This window comes from Microtus oregoni, unplaced genomic scaffold, assembly GCF_018167655.1.
Source record: "Microtus oregoni isolate MIOR12 unplaced genomic scaffold, Mior012 000000F_ref0000247, whole genome shotgun sequence".
Taxonomy (NCBI): domain Eukaryota; kingdom Metazoa; phylum Chordata; class Mammalia; order Rodentia; family Cricetidae; genus Microtus; species Microtus oregoni.
The window spans coordinates 12,572,540-12,589,791 of NW_024543059.1; positions in this window are offsets into that span (position 1 = coordinate 12,572,540).

Below are 17,252 nucleotides of genomic sequence, written 5' to 3' on the forward strand. Positions count from 1 at the left end.
GAGGTATTCGTGAATGAAGGCTGAGGGGTGACAGGAACCCTCTCTTCTGCTTCACCTGAGGCCTTCAATAGCATTAACTGTTATATCCAAACCAGTTATGGCAACAGTGTTAGTCTTCCCAGGAAAACATGACCCCCTGGCAGTACACAAACATGATTCCACCTGTAATTTCTGTGCCAAAACCCCTTAACCTTGACAGTCCAGATACCTATTTTTTTTTTAAGTTTTCAAAATTCAGTTCAAATCAAGAAGGAGAAACAAAACCAAAAGTCTTGAGGCAGGAGAGATGCCTCGGCAGTTAAGCGCACCAACTGCTTGTCCAAAGGACTTAGGTCAAACTCCCAGCCCCCACCTGGTGGCTCCCAACCTTCTGCGATTTCAGTTCTAGGGTGTCTGATACCCTTTCTGATGTCTGGAGGTGACAGGCATGCAAGTGTTGCACATACGTCCATGCAGGCAAATACTCACGCAGAAAATAAACCACGGATAAATCTGATTAAAAAGTGTGTTACAGCTGTCTTCAGGCAGTGAATGTTCCCGGTATGCTCTGCCTCCTTTTGCTCACACCCTCCTGGAGGGGACCTGGACTGCATGCTCACCTATATCACTCTCCTCTGTGTTTCAGTGTTCTGAAAATGTCACTGGACTAGACGATGGCCATAGATTTGTAGGAATGTCAATATATCCTTGTAAGCGTATTTTCTGTTGGCTTGATTTGATTAACTGATCGATTGCCTGGTGATTGGTTGATCAATGGCTGTTTAGTGATCTCAGAACAGAGACAGTTCTTTCTTAGCTGTTGCCGGGGCCTGAGGAAAAGCCACATCAGTGAGGACAGTTGGGGCTCCCTTGAGCTTGAAGCCCAAGGCTCGTCTCTCCTTCTGAAAAACAGACAAAGGTCCAGAACCTCAGAACACGTCACTAAACGTCATCTCTTTGGGGAAGCCATTACAGAATCCCTTAGGGCATAGAACTTGACCCACTTTCTAGGATATCCCTCCCTTTGCACAAACTTACTACCACGCTTCCATACTACGCGGGGACCCTCCTTCGCTCTGCCAGACTGGTAAGCCCTGGGTAAGGTGATGCCGTGATTTTGGCAACTGTAAGCTTTCAGATGGTACTTTGAGGCAGCCTAGGGAACTTCGGTTGAATAGAGAAGAGAGTAGGTGTAGGCAGTGAGGGCAGAGAAACCACAGACAGCGGAATGGTCTAGAGCGGAATGGTCTAGAGCGAGACTGTCCACACAGCAGCCACTGCCATAGGGGGCCACTTCTGTTCCAACTCACAGAATTTCAATGCAGTTTAAAAGTCACACCCTCCACCACACAAGCCACATGGCAAGGGCTCAGTAGTACGGTGACTGGTGGCTTTAGTATCCGATAGGACATATCATAGACTGTTTCCTTCATCACAGATAAGTGACAGGTGCTTAATTTTTATGCATCGGGCTGGCTCAGAGGAAACTCTTATCCTCATCACACAGGTACACACGCACACACATGCACACAGGCACACGCGCACAGGGGGTCGTTGGCGAGGAGAGTCACGGCATTCCAACAGCTAGGGTTTAACCATCACCCTGTATTCAGAACAGCCCTGCTCTCAGCAGTGTTTCTAGAGGAAGCTGAAGGGGAGCCATTTGTCCGCAGAGACCTGTGGGAGAATGGTACAAGAGGACCCTCTCTGTCAACGATGGCAGGCAGGACTCTACTCCCTTTCCAGACAATCCCTCTCTCATTGTATTTCCAGCGTGCTATACTTTCGGTTTACAAAGGCAGCCTCCCTGGTCTCACATGATAAATCATCTTTATTTATTTAAGACTGAAAAGGAGCCAAAAGCAGACGGTCAGTGAGAAGTGTGCTTGTTAACCACAGATGGCTGCCAGGAGGGCCCTTGCAAAGCATATGCGGACCTGCCCATTCCAGAACATTCTTTGTGGGACGGTGTTTGCCAGACGTCTTCCAATGTGCTGTGTTTTTGTCCCTGAGGCTTGATCTTAAGCTGTCCTCATCTATCATGCTCCAGAGTTCCACTTTTTCAGAGGAGACATGTGACCACGGAGATGACAGCCTTTTTAGCCAGTTGTGACTCCCCTCGGCCCCTGACAAACCCTGCTGGCCCCTCTTCAAAACAATAAGCAATGGTTACTCTGTAGAGTGTGTAGGATCAGAATGTCCCCAGGCAAGAGCTGGTTCTTAATAAAAATTCACGTTGGCCCGTGATCTTTCAGACAGTGGCTTCTATGAATGAAGGGTTTTTCCTGGAGAAAGATCTCTGGACTGTACTCAACAACAAATGTCATGAGCCCAGAATGGTTACTTAGCCCTGAAATAATCACACAGAAACTGTATTAGTTAAATCACTGCTTGGCCCATTAGCTCTAACTTCTTATTGGCTAACTCTTACATCTTAATTTAACCCATTTCTATTAATCTGTATATCACCACAAGGTTGTGGCCTACCAGCAAAATTTCAGCATGTCTATCTCCAGCTGCGGATCCATGGTGTCTCTCTGACTCTGCCTTCCTCCTTCCAGCATTCAGTCCAGTTTTCCCTGCCTACCTAAGTTCTGCCCTATCAACACGCCAAGGCAGTTTCTTTATTCATTAACCAATAAAAGCAACACATGGACAGAAGGACCTCCCACACCAGGTGAACACCTAACTGTGAGCCCCCTATACATTCAAAAATACAAATTCCCAATATACATTCTCATTCCAAAAAAGTGGAACAGGATACAAGAAAAGATTCCACAGACGTAAAACCAAAACCAAATAAGGAAAACATTAATTCTTGCAGCTCCATGCCTTGCATCCAGGGCACACGGTGGCATCATCTGAGCTCCAGCAGGCTTGGGCATCTCCTGACCCTCTGGCCCCCTAGCAATGCTCAGCCTGCAAGATCTCTTACTTGGTCTAACCCACTCATTGTGCAGTGTTCTTGAGACAGTGCATGATCCTGGCTTCTCCAGCATCCTGGGGTCACCAGTGCCAGTGCCGTGTAGACTTCATTTTCACAATGTCATGCGCAGGCCATTTAATGACTCCCTGCAGGGGCTCCAAATCTATTACACATGGAGTGGCCTCATCAGCTTTCTCTCCGGAACCTCGATGTGTGCCTCCATAAGCTCATAACTCTTGAATTCTGCATGCTTGCAAAGCCAGTATCACCTGGATACCAAATTCTATTATCAGCTCAAACTCCACTCTGGCCTGCTGTGGCCTCTTAGTGTTTAGTGGCTGAACCGGAATGGGCATGTCCCTCTGTGACCCTGAGTATTGCATACTTGGGCCAAGTGCACCGCTTCATTCAGGTGCTCTCCTTGAATTTATTTTATTTTTGCCTTTGGGGACAAGATTTTTCGGCAGAGCCCTGGCTGTCCTAGAACTGACTCTGTAGACCAGGCTGGCCTCTAACTCAGAGATCACCTGCCTCTGCCTCTCCAATGCTGGGATTAAAGGTGTGTGACACCACACCCCAGACAGGTACTCTCTGTTGTAGAAATTTCCCAACTGAATTTGAATCTCATCCGTTGGCCTTTCACAGGTGAGTTTTTTTCCCCCCTCAAGGCAATTGTCCTGTCATACCAGTGCAAAGTGAGAAGTTTTCCTTCGATGGCACTAACCACCACCACCCCCCGCCATATAAAAAAAACCCACAGCATTGTTAACCAGATTTTTCATAACTTTTTGCTCTCTTTCTTGCTTTAAATCCCCACTGCAAACCCGACTAAAAGCAGCTAGCAGCAATCACCTGTAGCTTGAACGTTCCACTGTCATTAAGTTTCCTCTCCTGAGTTAATTAGCCCATTACTTCTGCATCCAATCTCACTTCGCTTTTCTGGACACAGACAGAGAATATAGCCCGGCTATTTGCCAGAATGTGGCATGAATGGGCCCCTGCCCACAACCTCCGTTCCTCTTTGAAACCTCAGGCACACAGTCCTGTCCACGTTTCTAATACCATTCTGGTCTTAGCAGCTTCCACCAGGATGGCCCATTCAGCTCTGCTTACAGGATCCTGAGTCTAACTCCAAACCGCCCCCTTCCACACTCCTCTTGCCAACCTGTTCCGAAGGTCAGTGAGCTGCAGGGTTGGATCCACCATGAACAAGAGCACTGATTTTCTGTACTAGTTCTTTTCCTTGTTTCTGTGACGAAATATCAGGCAGAAGCAGCTTGAGGGAGGAGAAGTTTGTTTGGATTCGGATGTATCATATGAGACCCACCACGGCAGGCAATGTACGGCAGGCTGAGTGGCTCAATCCATGGCATCAGGAGTTTGCGGCAAAGCTTGTTCACATGGAGCAGGGTCAATAAATGAGGACAGGATTGCTCCCAGGTGTGGCTGAAGAGAAGGGGTTTATTGGAGAAACGAGGGAGAGAACAGCCAAAGGCATCTGGGAGAGTCCAGACTGAACTGAGCCATGAGAGGAGAGAAGGGAGATGAAGAGGTGTGAGAGAGATGGGGGGGGGGGGTCAAGTGCACCAAGAGAAAAGTCAAGGACCCAGCGAGCACATGACTGAAATGGCAGGTATATATAGGAATCAGAAGCAGAGGGAAGGGAATTGGAGTTCCTCGACTGGAGAAGTTTAGGGCAGGGGCGGGGTGAGACGTACTGAGAGGAGCTACAGGTACTGGCGAGTTACATTCGGGGTTTCTTTGGGGCAGGAAGCAGAAAGCTTAAGGACTAGAACTCGAAATGGGTATCCCTGTCAAGGCCCACCACCAGAGACCCTAGGACATATACCCAATATTTCCACGGGTTTCCAAAACAATGCCACTGGCCGGAGACCATGTTTTATACACAACCCTGGGGAGGAAATTTAAGATTCAAACCATAACAGGCTTCTGTCTCCAAAGTTAGACCCAAGACATTAGACCTAGACTCTGGCCAGCAAGGGGAAAAGGGAAAGACGCAATGACCTAGTTTTCATCTGAACCACCCTTGAACTGCCCAAACCGAACGACACAATTTGCCCCCTGTTGCTTCCATTTCTCTGGTCATCTCTACGTGCACAGAGAACAGGAAATGCAGGTTTTACTGAAAATCCCCAGCAATGCAGCAGTTGTGGGTGTAAGGGAGTTGGAGGAAGGTTGGGATGGCAGCTAGCTCCACCAGATCCTAGGACACAGCAGCGATGGCCGAGCTATGCTCTGCCCACCAAGCCTCAGGCTCCAGCAGGAACTCTTCCCTTCCAACGTGGCTAAAATCATAGCTCTGTCTTGAGACAGAACTTTCATCACAATGAGGTGACTCATTCACTGGGGGCAGAACTTTCCCAGGAGGCTCTTGGCTGCTGAGACTTTTGTTGAGTTGGTTTTGTTTGTTTTAATTCTGTAAGAATAGAATTTCTGTCTATGCAACCCGCCCAGGCCCTGTTCTCTTTCAACACACTCAAGCTCCTCATAACTCTAGGGTGAGATACAACAGAAGGTTTTACTGCTAGAAATATCCCCAGTATTTCCCAGCCGGAGGCCCCTGTGCTCCTGTCTGTTCCCCGCTCCGCCTACGTATCCCAGCCATGTTTAGGTTGTGGGCTATACTGGCTGCATTCTTCCTAGGAGCAATTTCACTAGGACAAGAGTCCCCTGAGATGCTGTAAACCCTCTGACCCGGCAGCCTGTGGCTGTGACTCCAGATGCATGAAAGATGCAGTTCCTCTGTCGTTTAGATTATAGCTGACGTTTTCTTGCCCAATGTGAGTATAAGGTGCTCCAATGATCTGTCTCCGGGTGAGGGAGAGGTTTCATGATGATTTATTGCTGGCTTAACCTGGTGGGAATCCTCTCCCCCATTAGGCACAAAAGCAACCAGCTTTGACTCCTCCTGATCAGAACTTCCCTGTTCATATACTCCTGACTCCAGTCTTAACACTGCCGTGGATGGAAGGTTGGCCAGTAGCCAGGCAGGAAGTATAGGTGGGGTGGCCAGACCAAAAGAACCTTGGGAAGAGGAAGGCAGAGATGCAGTCACCATCCAGACACAGAGGAAACAAGATGAGAACCTTCCTGAGAAAAGGTACCAAGCCACGTGACTAAACATAGACAAGAATTATGAGTTAGTTTAAATTGTAAGAGCTAGTTAATAATAAGCCTGAGCTAATAGGCCAAACAGTTTATAATTAATATAAGCCTCTGTGAATTCCTTTGGGACTGAACAGCTGCAGTACTGGGCAGGACAGAAACTCACCTGTGCAACCTCCTCCCCAACTGCTTAGGGGCACCTATACACCAGGATGGAAGTGGTGACAGGAAGGTATAGTACACAGACTGCCCTGGGGACCTAAAGAGAAGCAGAGCATGGGGCATGCACAAATAACTGATAGTGTCCAACCAGACCCCCGGCTTGTTCTGAGGACCGGGCTCCCATCATTGCAGGCAGGGTGATGGGTCCACTTCTTGCTGCAGCCCTTTAACAGACCGTGAGGGTGGGGCTGGCGGACGTGCTATGCTGTTTAGAAGCAGGTTGTGGTCTGAAGTTACAGAGCCAATCAGTGGGAAAGGCATGACAGAGGGGATTGCTGTCGTTGCTCCAAGCGTCAAAAAAGCCAAGACCTTCCTCCCTCAGGAGCCTAATGTATCCCAGAGCCTGACCAACCTGTGCAGAACCCATCCTCTGGCTGCCAGGGAATCTGAGGACAGATACAAGCTGTACTCCTGGTACTTAGAGCCTTGGCTCATGCTTCTCAGCCCAGCTTTTCCTTCTCTCTCTCACCACAAACGATGCCTTCAGGGGTCAGACTCCTTGGAGTCAGGCCCAAGACTGGGCAGACTCTGGCAGAAGATCAGAGTCCTGACTCGGGCAGGGTGTGGGCCTCAGCAAGCCAGAGGGTCCCCCGCCACAGCAAGGAAGAGAGGAGGGCATCCCCAGCGCTGTCTTCTGTAAAGCTAGGGCCAAGGCCAGCAGAATGTCCCTTGTCACATGTCTGTGGTCTGGATCCGCGGTCCGCCAGCAGCGTGCACACATGTAAACTCTGCTGCTTCCCCGTTATCGCTGTGGGTGCCACTTCTGGCGCCTCACAGGAGTTCCTAAAACCTTGTGTTCTTGGTTGCTGAGCCAGACAGTCCTCAGTTCTGAGGTCCAGAAGCAGCTATGTCCTTTTAAGAAAACAAAAATCCAAAAAACCCAATTCAAATCAAGAGGAAAAAAAAGTTCCTTAAGAAAAAAGATAGCCCACTGAAACATTTAAACATGAGCCTGCTATATAAATGAGATCGTTCCCTCCTAAAAATAGAACAAATTAGACTTACGGTTGTTTTGTTTCCCCTTCACGCCTTGAAAGCCATTTAAATCCAACCTAAGCTCTCCTAGGCTGGCAGAGTGAACGCATACTGTTCATGCCCTCCCTGCTGATGGACTGGTGTTTTCTTTACACCACGACTGGGTAGGAGAGCTGCGTGCACAGGCATCTCTTGTGCTGCAAAGGTTATCCAGTTATCCAACTTCCAGCAAGGGTACTGGGGAGGGTTTCCAGCAAGTGGGATATGGGGAAGACATAGAGGCCTGTCCTTAAGAGAGGCTTGGGGAGTTTCCTTCAAAACCACGCTGTCGGGTGTCTCCATCTCCCAGCAGCCAAGACAGAGTTCTTGTCCTACACCTACTTCCTCTAGGCTCCCATCTGGTTCTTTAACGCCTTGAAACTCTGACATGAGACTCTTGGTGGCCTTTGAGAGGGAGGCAGGCTAAAGGCATATGGAAACATGCGTGTACAGCTGAGAACATTGATTGAGAGAAGACTGGGCACTGGGTCCTCCTAGAGTCAGGGAATTTACTTCCCTAAATGCAGCACAGATAAAGTCTACTAGGAACACCTAGGATTCATGGCGCATTGAGTTTTGATGGCTATGACGTTGGACGTGTTTGCTGTCGTCCACTTTTCTGTGAACCTCACGTTTAGTTATATGATCCATATGGAGGCTTAATTCACAGTTGAAGAAGCTGTGATACAGGATGAGGCATGCCTTATTGGGACTTGAACCTCTGGAATTGAGTCAGATTACTTTAACTGGCTGCTGTCTCTGTTCTGGAAGTGAATCCGTTCAAGCAGGGTAGCAGGATGGGAGGGGCAGAGCGGCAGTATGGCAGAGAGGGGTTGAACTCTGGGGATCGTAGGAACAACGGTACTGGGCCTGAGCAGGGACCAGGGGGCACAGAAAAGCAGGGAACACTTCATTAGAGGCTGAAGATTAGGGGTGTGGACTGTTGTCACTCAACTGAAGGCCCTCAGAGGTAAAGGTGGTGAGCATTTAAAGAGGAAGTGGCTGTGTAGACTCGAGGAGTCTTCAACACAGAGGTAACAGTGTTAGCAACTTCTGATACTAATGGAGCCCAAGCAGATCTCTCCTATTCGAGGCAGTGTCTTGTGCCAAATTCAGGAATCTCCAGTTGTGAAGTCTCTTTGGGATGTAGGAAAGACTCCACCAGTGTCAGGAGGACAACAGCCTAGGTGGGGGAATTTTATGGGCTATTCTTCCAAACAGGAAGAGGAAGTGGGACTCTTGCTATCTCCTCTCAACGGAAAGGAAGAGCCAGAGAAGAATGGGTCAGAAAGACCCACCCTGGCTTTTCAGCCTAAGTCCTAGGATGTGTGCGGTTGGCACGCAGAGGAGTCAGTGGGGGAAAGCTGTAGTCAGGTTGGTTCCACACCCCCCAACACACACCATGTTTAGGGAGTTAAATTCTGGGTTGCAGCGCCTGGCATGGAGCCTTTGGCCTTTCTGTAGTGGAACCACCCAGAGCCTAGATAGAGACCAAGAGGTTGGAACAGAGAGAAGGGCCGAGTTAGAACTTCCTCAGTATGGAAGGGATCAGGAGAACCAGAGACCTGCCCCAGTGAGGCAGAAGGTGATCCCGCCAGGAAGGCATCCATCAGAGGGCATGCTCACTGTGGTCAGGTAGAAAGCATACAGGAACAAGGAACAGGGTGAGTCCAAAAGGATTGGGCAAACCTCAAGCCATGCCTTGTTGGTGGCCTCTGGAGCCCCTTAGCTTCCTTCTGCTCAGGTCAGGGAAGCAGAGGCTGCTGGGGGATGGGGGCCAGAACTTGGCTTATGACCTGTAGGAAATGCTGCTTATCACAGAGGGTACAGGTAATTTCCTTCTGGCAGTGCTGACTCATGAATCACTTCTAAGAGAAGCATTGTCTGCCTGCACACCTTCCCGCTTTCCTTCTTTCTCCCTGGCACCCCGCATTCCACACAGAGTTCTGGTGCTGCAGCCTGAGTGGTCCTGGTATCTCTGCACACAGATAGGATGATCCTGCTACACTTCTTGCTTTTATAGCTCCCCCCTCAGTTTCCAGCAGGGCTTCCCCACGGAGGGTGTGGCTAAAGCCCTGCTTTAGGAACGGAAGGTGGCTGGATGTGAATCTGAACCTTGCCAGTCACCAGGCAAAGCGTGGGGGCAAGGCTGTGCTTGTCTGGTCTTAGCAGTCATGCAGCCTGTAGCTCCTGCCTACCCATTTAGGGTGTTAAGATTTCAGACGCCACCTCACAAGTCAGGACAGGCCAATGAATATCCGTCTAACTGTGCAAAGATGCGCTGCATTTGCTTATGCTACCTTTGTTTAATTATGTAATAAAGGTGTGTTGCTTTTAGTTATTGCCTTGTTTAACTATGTAAAGATGCGTTGCTGTGTCCCCGTGCCTGCCTAAGGCACCTGACTGGTCTAATAAAAAGCTGAACGGCCAATAGGTAGGCAGTAGAGGGATAGGAGGGGCTGGCAGGCAGAAAGAAAAGGGGGGCCAGCCAGCTGGTGGCCAGGGAGCAGCCAGGAGCCAGGCAGGCAGGCAGGCAGGGGCCAGCCAGACACAGAGGAAGCAAAAAGTAGGACATACAGAATAAAAGAAAGGTTAAAAAAATCCCTGAGGCAAAACATAAATGAAGAGAAACAGGTTACTTAAGTTGTAAGAGCTAGTGGGAAAAGCATAAGATAAGGTGAGCATTCATAACTGGTAATAAGTCTCCGTGTCATGATTTGGGGGCTGCCAGTCTGCGAAAGCCAGCTGCACAACTGAGACAGACGCTCAGAGGGGTCTTCTTCCCTAGAACAGAAAGAGGGGAGGACAAGCTGAACATGTTGTCCCAACAGTCTGTCTTGGGATCTTTTATCTAGTAGCAGAGTCTGTCTGGGGAGTGGTGACATTTAACAGGCAGGTCCTGGAGAGAGCTTACAGTGATGTCTAGGACATGGTAGAACACAAAATAACACTTGCTATGGGCATGACTTACATTATTATGGGAGGACTGGAGGAGTAAATGAGTTTGACCTGAGTGTGTTCTTGCCCCTGAAGGGGTCTCCAGGATGCCGACCAGCACCAGGGTGCCCTCATCAGCTCTGCTGCCAACACCCTGTGAGAGAATCTCTCTCCTCTACTATCTGTGATCCCCAAAACCCAGCGGGAAAGTGAGCATCCTTCAGTGTATTTGCTGAGTTAATCGGAAGGGTGTGCAGTTTGGGAAGCGCGCCTATCACACGGGAGAGGAGCGCCACAGGACACACCCCCTCTGGAAAGTGGCACCTGTCCCATTGACTCAGCTTGGACATCTAGACCTCTAACGAAGAAGGGAAAGCTATCCTGAAAAAATTACCAAGCAAAGAAAAATGACCTAATGTACCAATATTCTCTGCAGGGAAAAATCTCACTACTTAAATACCTATATTTCTTTATTTCTCAGAAAAGCTGTAGTCCCAACTCAGTTAAAAATCAAAGCTGGCTTTGGATTTGAAGCATGGCTCTCTCCTTCTCAAAATCCAAACATGTGAGAAGAAAAATTCAGAGCCACCTGATGTAGGAGAGAAGAAACCCAGAAATCTAGCGACTATTGTTGTCAAAACTCCCCAAGATTCTATTTCTCCCCTTACTTATTTTTGGCTCTTTAGTACCTTTCTTTGATTAAATAATATTAATAATGTTTAAGTTTTCCACAGTAAACAAAAAATTTTCCTAACAGCAACCTCTGAAGTTTCTAGAAGGAAGATGGGCCCCACAATATCGATTCTACCTGGTTCATAATGATGCCATGAAGCTGATAGACATCACTCATAGACCCTAGGCTGGGAATATAGCCTAGAAAATAAAAGCCTGGATCGTTACTCATACATATGTGTACAAGGCAGCATTATTTTTCATCACCAAGAGGTAGAAGCAAATTAAGTATGTACTGATAGACTGATAGGTAAAATAAATCGATGTTAGACAGATGCGACATATACAGTCAGTAGAATATCATTACATTTAAATGTATTTATCTTATTTGTAATTATTTGTAAGTATGTGTATATATATGTGTCTGCATGTATGACTCTGCCTATGCCTCTCAACAATAACTTTCTGGGGTCCATACCACTGGCATCCCCTGCAAGCCACAGGGACAAGCCACCGTGGAGAGGACCAACCAAGCTCTTGAGCAGCTGTCGGCCAGGACTATCTTGCCAGAGGCTAGGAGAGATCCTCATCTGACCTTAACAGAAGTCCTTTTCCATATGAACCTTCTCAGTTTTGATGACAAGGGTTTTAGCCTGACCTATAAGCACTGGGCATCTCTGCCAAGGAACACACCCCTGCTCCTGGTGAAATAGAGATCTCTCTCTCTAATGGCAGCTGTCAGCCCCCTGCTACCCTGTGGGTCAGGGTATGCTTGTGTTTTTCCTCAGACTGCTACGACGCCAATATGGGTCCCAGGAAGAGATGTATGCCCAGCCATGGATCAGCTTGCTTTCACCAAGGAGGCAATAACCCAGGATGGGTAATGTATATACTTCCTTTTCTTACTTTCATTCCCCTCCTCCCCCCCAACGAGTTGACTTATTAAGGGCAGAGGTTATGGCCTTTGACTCTTCATTGTTTGAACAAGTTTGGCATACTATAAAAAGGCTAATGATCCCTCCAGGGTGTGTACATACGCATTAATTGGTGGGGTGGTATTGTTAATTTGTATTCTCTTTAAAAGTCTCCTGCAGCAGATCTGACAGCAGCTGGCAGCAACTAAGGCAGCTCTTCAGGTGCTAAAGGCTCTTAGGCAACCTTCTTACAGTCCTCTGCAGATTATGCATGCCTGGTTATCTGAAACTCAAAAGGCTACTGCCTAGTTGTCCCCCCCCCCCCCCCCCACCACCATGGCAGCTCTCCAGCAATGAATGCTCTCCAAGTACTGGTAGTCAATGACAGGTAAGAGCTTGTTTGACAGGCCAATCTAAGATAGGCAGAGTCCACTGGCTGAGCCCTCCTGAGGTGGGGGAAACAAAGCCTGAGCAAAGAACTCTGGCTCCTGCAGAGAGCCCATGTAATAAATAAAATAGGGTGGCTGTGTAGGAAGTTAAGGCCTGCCAGGCCAGGAGGCCAGCCAGCCTGGAGTCTGCCTGGTACTGTCAGAGGTCCTGATCGTGCCTAGCCAATGAGGGGTGACCAGGCAATGCTGCCTGAGGGCCTAACCACAGGCACTGTCAGGGGTCCTGATCGTGCCTAGCCAAAGAGGGGCAACGAAGTAATGTCAACAGATTGTGATGCCCGAGTGCTGGGACGTATTCTGCCTGTGGTTAAATAAATAACTCAGCTGATTCCCTATCTCCCCCCACCTCCTCCCAGGGAGCCATTAGGACCCAGCAACAGAAAGTCAGCAACAGGGCTGATAGAGTCAAAGGAGTCTTAGGGGACCTTCTCATCAGAATGTCAGCTGTCGGATTTCTGATGTGCTCTAGGCACTTCAGGGTCATCCAGTCTCTGCCTAGAGCTCCCGCCTATCCTGGGGCGAGATTTGAGGTTCCTTGCCCTCCCCTCTGGCCTCAGCAACTTTTTCTTCCACATCAGTCTTTGTAAAGAAAACCTGGGGTGGCTAAAAGCTTGCCGGAGACTGAGGATGAAGTAACCATGCTTCCCCTTTTTAGAACATGAAGTGATCTTTACGTTTCCATATTACAGGATGGAGATGGCCTATACAGAGACCAGAAAGAGGGATGACAGGTTCTAAGTCCAGGGGTCAAACCTCCTCCTGGAAAGAAGGAGCCACAGGACATCAGGACAGGTTCCTGGGCGGTTGAACCAAAAATGCGCTTAGGTAGAGGAAGCTGGAAGACCTGCAGCCGATGTTGAACCCCTGCTTCAGGCCAGTGATGCCGCAGTTCTTTCTGCAGGTCTGTCTATCGTGCAGGTATAGTCAGTGGATAGTCCTTACTAAGCAGCCAGCACTGTCCGGAAACAGTGCCTCAGGACCGTTTCATTATTTCAATTTTATATGATGATTTTTGTCGATTCTCAAAGTAATATACCTTCAGTGTGCAAAAAGGAACACTTCTTAGCAACACCATATACAAAAGGACAGTGAGCCTTTTTTAAGCTTACAGAGTTGGGAACTTCAACAGATTCCTGATGCCTTCAGATGTTCTTAGCATTGCTCACAATGTATACATAAGAATATAACCAAGACAAATTCAACAAAACAGTTGTGTGGCCTGGTTTTTCTATCTGCACACATCCTGGAATTCTGTATAAGCAAACATCTCCAGGTTCTTAAAGGAGCATGGGTGATTTACCACACTGACTGGATACTCCACCAGTAGACACTAGGACTCTTTCCTTTGGGGCAACTATGTGTAGCCTTGTTGTTGGGGGCTGTGGACCCCCAGACCCTGAATTCCTTGTAAGCAACTTGTTATGCTTGCAGCTGCTCTGAGCAAAACAACTTGTTTTCCTGTGTTTGCAGCTGCTCTGAGCACGAGACCCTCAGGAGTCCCTGATGGCAGGAGAGTGGTTTCTGGTGGGTTTGGCTGGGGCGTGGCTATCAGTAAAGGATCCCTATATAAGCTACCCCTGAACACAATAAAGAGGGCATTCTTGTTTCAAGGATGACCCATGTCCTCGTGTCTGTCTCTGTCTCTCTGTATCTGTAGGCGCAGCACTATAGGCATAGGACCATAGAACACGTAGTACAGGCGCTACAGGACCATAGTACACGCAGTAGTGAGTACGCCTCACCTTGTTAGGGCACCTTTGACCCCTCCTGTGACCATTTCTGTAGGAGGGAGTGCTAGACAGATTGCTAGGCTAAAGTGTATGGTCATTTTACACTTCCGAACATATTGTTGACCCAGATAGGGCCACAGGCACCTGCACTTCAATGTGCATGCTCGCCCACCCATCCTCCCCAACCATATTATTTATAATTTAAAAATAAATCATTCAAACAAAAAAGAGCAAACCTAAGCACAGAGATCATGGATAAAGGTAGTCCATAGGAGACAGAGGGAATCCAGGCCTGCGATGGCTGCAGTCTTCTCTGTAGGGGACAGGCTCCCCCAGTAGGTTCTCTGTTTTGTTCTGCTGTTGCTTTCGGTTCTTGTGGCTGGGTCTGGCCTCCAACTTGTAGGATCCTTCTGTCTCAGCCTCCTAAGTGCTGCGATTACAGGCATGCACCACCACCAGGCCAGGCTTCTTGAAGCTTCTTACCTGGCTTTTGTCATGTGTAGCACAAATGCATCTATTCCACCACTCACAGGCTGCAGAGCTTGTGGAGAACACACGGTATTTGGAAGCTTTAGCTTCCTCCACCGAGGAGTCTGGTCATACACAGGAGCTGACTAGGTGGTTGATATCCCTAAGGGTGCATGTGCATAGGGCAGTGGCTGTCTACCTGGGCTGCACAGCAATCACCTAGGGACCTTTTCCTCTCTTGATGTCCAAGCCATATCTCAAGCTCCTTAAGTCAGAAATTCTAGAGGACTGAAATTGTAGGGGCCTGAGGAATCGAGGGGATCTACGATCTAAAGCTACATCTGGGTGACTGAAAGATGGCGGCACAATCTCAGGTGTTGGCAGTGCTGTGGCTTAAATGAACAGTGGTAGCTAATGAAGGGCTGGGGTGCAGCTGAGGGTGAAGCAAACAGGCTGGGGTGTGCTGCCGTACCCCACAGAAGAGTGATACAGTGGGGTTGGTTCTGAGTCTCTTCAGGATTCCCTGAGAGCCCCTGAACACTTGGCAGCAGCAGGAAGCTACTGGACAGGCGAAACCACTCCGCTGGCTGAGAAGGCACCTCACATTGACTGCTGCCTGCAGGTCCACTTTTCTGAAGAAGGGAGTGGGTTCTAAAACTGAAACTGGGCCGTCTGCAGTCTTGGTACTTCTGCCATTTCCTAAGAGCCATTTGATCAGGGAGCACATTTTTTTTTCTGTAGCAAACACCATCCCAGATACCAAATTCAACTGATTTGGAAAGACTGACAGTGGAAAAGCTAAAAGGCCACTGCCTCTGGAAGCAGTGTAATGAATTCACCTGGAACCTGTGTCCTCTGCAGGGAAGTGGCATTCAGAACCGCCATCTTGGATAAGGGCAGCTTATGAAATGCATGCATTCCCAATGACCTCATGGAATAAACATAACAGAAAGTCTGAATGCTTTCTGGGTGAAGAGAGAAAGCGGGGTGTGGGGAGGGAAGAAGAGCTGGGGGGACGCGGCGGGGGGGGGGGAAACAACCAGACACTTTGGAAGGTCGTTTCTTTTTTGAATTAGGGCAAATAAAAAAGGAAGCATCTAAATCTGACGTTCAAACAACCTTTCCAGTTTGATCCTGTCTTTTTAAAAACAACTACACTTCTAAGTAGCCCAGATCTGTGAGAGAGCCGTGGACACTCCGTTCCTCCCTTTGCTTCTACTGGGCTTGAAAGGCAGGTGAACTCTTTATCCATCTGCCCACATTTTATGCAGAAATTTCTATGGGCGCTCATTTTCAAATTAATTTTTTTTTATTGTTGCTTTTGTCCTTTCACCTTTCATTTGGGAATCCCAATCCTGGAACAACAGCACATATCTGGAAGGCTTAAGAATTTCTGAATCAAGTGTAATGGGGGAAAATGCCCAAATCGAGTCTAGCTAGATCACTGTCAAGATGACTGCAGGATGAGGAACGTGCACTTTCCTCTGCAAACCCCGAGGTAAACACCAAGTTCAAAATGCGTAATGCATATAGTTTTAAACACACATGAATTGAAGTCTTCAGTACAATGTCTCTCCAACCTGGGTGTCAGTATCCCCAAGGCCACTTCTTACACAGTTGGCCGGGCTGGATCTATTTCATTTGGGAATTCCAGGAAGGGCTGAAGATCTGCTGCCTTCTTCACCAGCGTTCAGGAGACAACGATGCTGCTGGCCCCAGGCAACTGCTCTGAGGACCACTACCTTGCAATATGTCGTGTATCTTCATCTACCGCTCTCTGCCTTTCAAGGCAGGGGCCCTCACTAAACTGGATGCCATCCATTTGGCTAGACTAGCTAGCCAGTGAGCTCTCTAGATCGACTTATCTTGGTCTTTCCCCCATGCTGGGGTTGTAGGCCTGGTTAGCCATTCCCAGGTTTTTTTCCCCTTCTGTATGTGATTGCTGGGGATTCAAACTCAGGTCCTCAATCTTGCAGAACACATGTTTTCACCCACCGTGCCACCTCTTAGCTACAGATGCTGGGGAAGAGATAAGGGGGGCGGGGATCAGGGGGAACCGCTGGGCATTTATTGTGCAAGATGACCTCAATTGTTGGGACTGGTTAGGGTGCTTTGGTGTCTGAAGAAATCCTTTAAGGAGAATCTGTCCTAGCTTATGAGATGAGGAGAGGAGAGTCAAACGCTAGCCCTCCCAGACCAGGACTCAACAGCCATTCTGTGATGTGTCTGTCCTCTCCAAGTGTCCAAAACAGGCCAGGCAGCATCAGCCTAGCTACTGTGCCTTAAGGGTCACCACCATGCCATGTTCCTAGGAGGGTCCAGTCCCTCCCCATCCCCAGGGCACTTACTTGTATGTGATCAATGACCAGACCAGAGTCCTGTTGTGCCTACCCCTGCTGGGCCATTGTAGCTTCGGTTTATTACCTTGGTGTGGACTGCATTCTCCAAGGCCCTCTTGCTCTTGCAAAGGGGAGGCAGACCATGGTGGTAGAGTGTTCACAGCAGTCATGGAGGGGTTGGCTGAGCACTTCCTTGGCTCATCAGGTCCCAATGCTTTCTATCCCTATTTTATTTTATTTTATTTTTTCTTTTTCGAGACAGGGTTTCTCTGTGGCTTTGGAGCCTGTCCTGGAACTAGCTCTGTAGACCAGGCTGGTCTTGAACTCACAGAGATCCGCCTGCCTCTGCCTCCCGAGTGCTGGGATTAAAGGCGTGCGCCACCGCCGCCCGGCTCTATCCCTATTTTAATAGCTATGAGGGACAACTGATTATATGTGCCAACACACGAAAGGATCATAGAAGCTTCCTTCCCAGT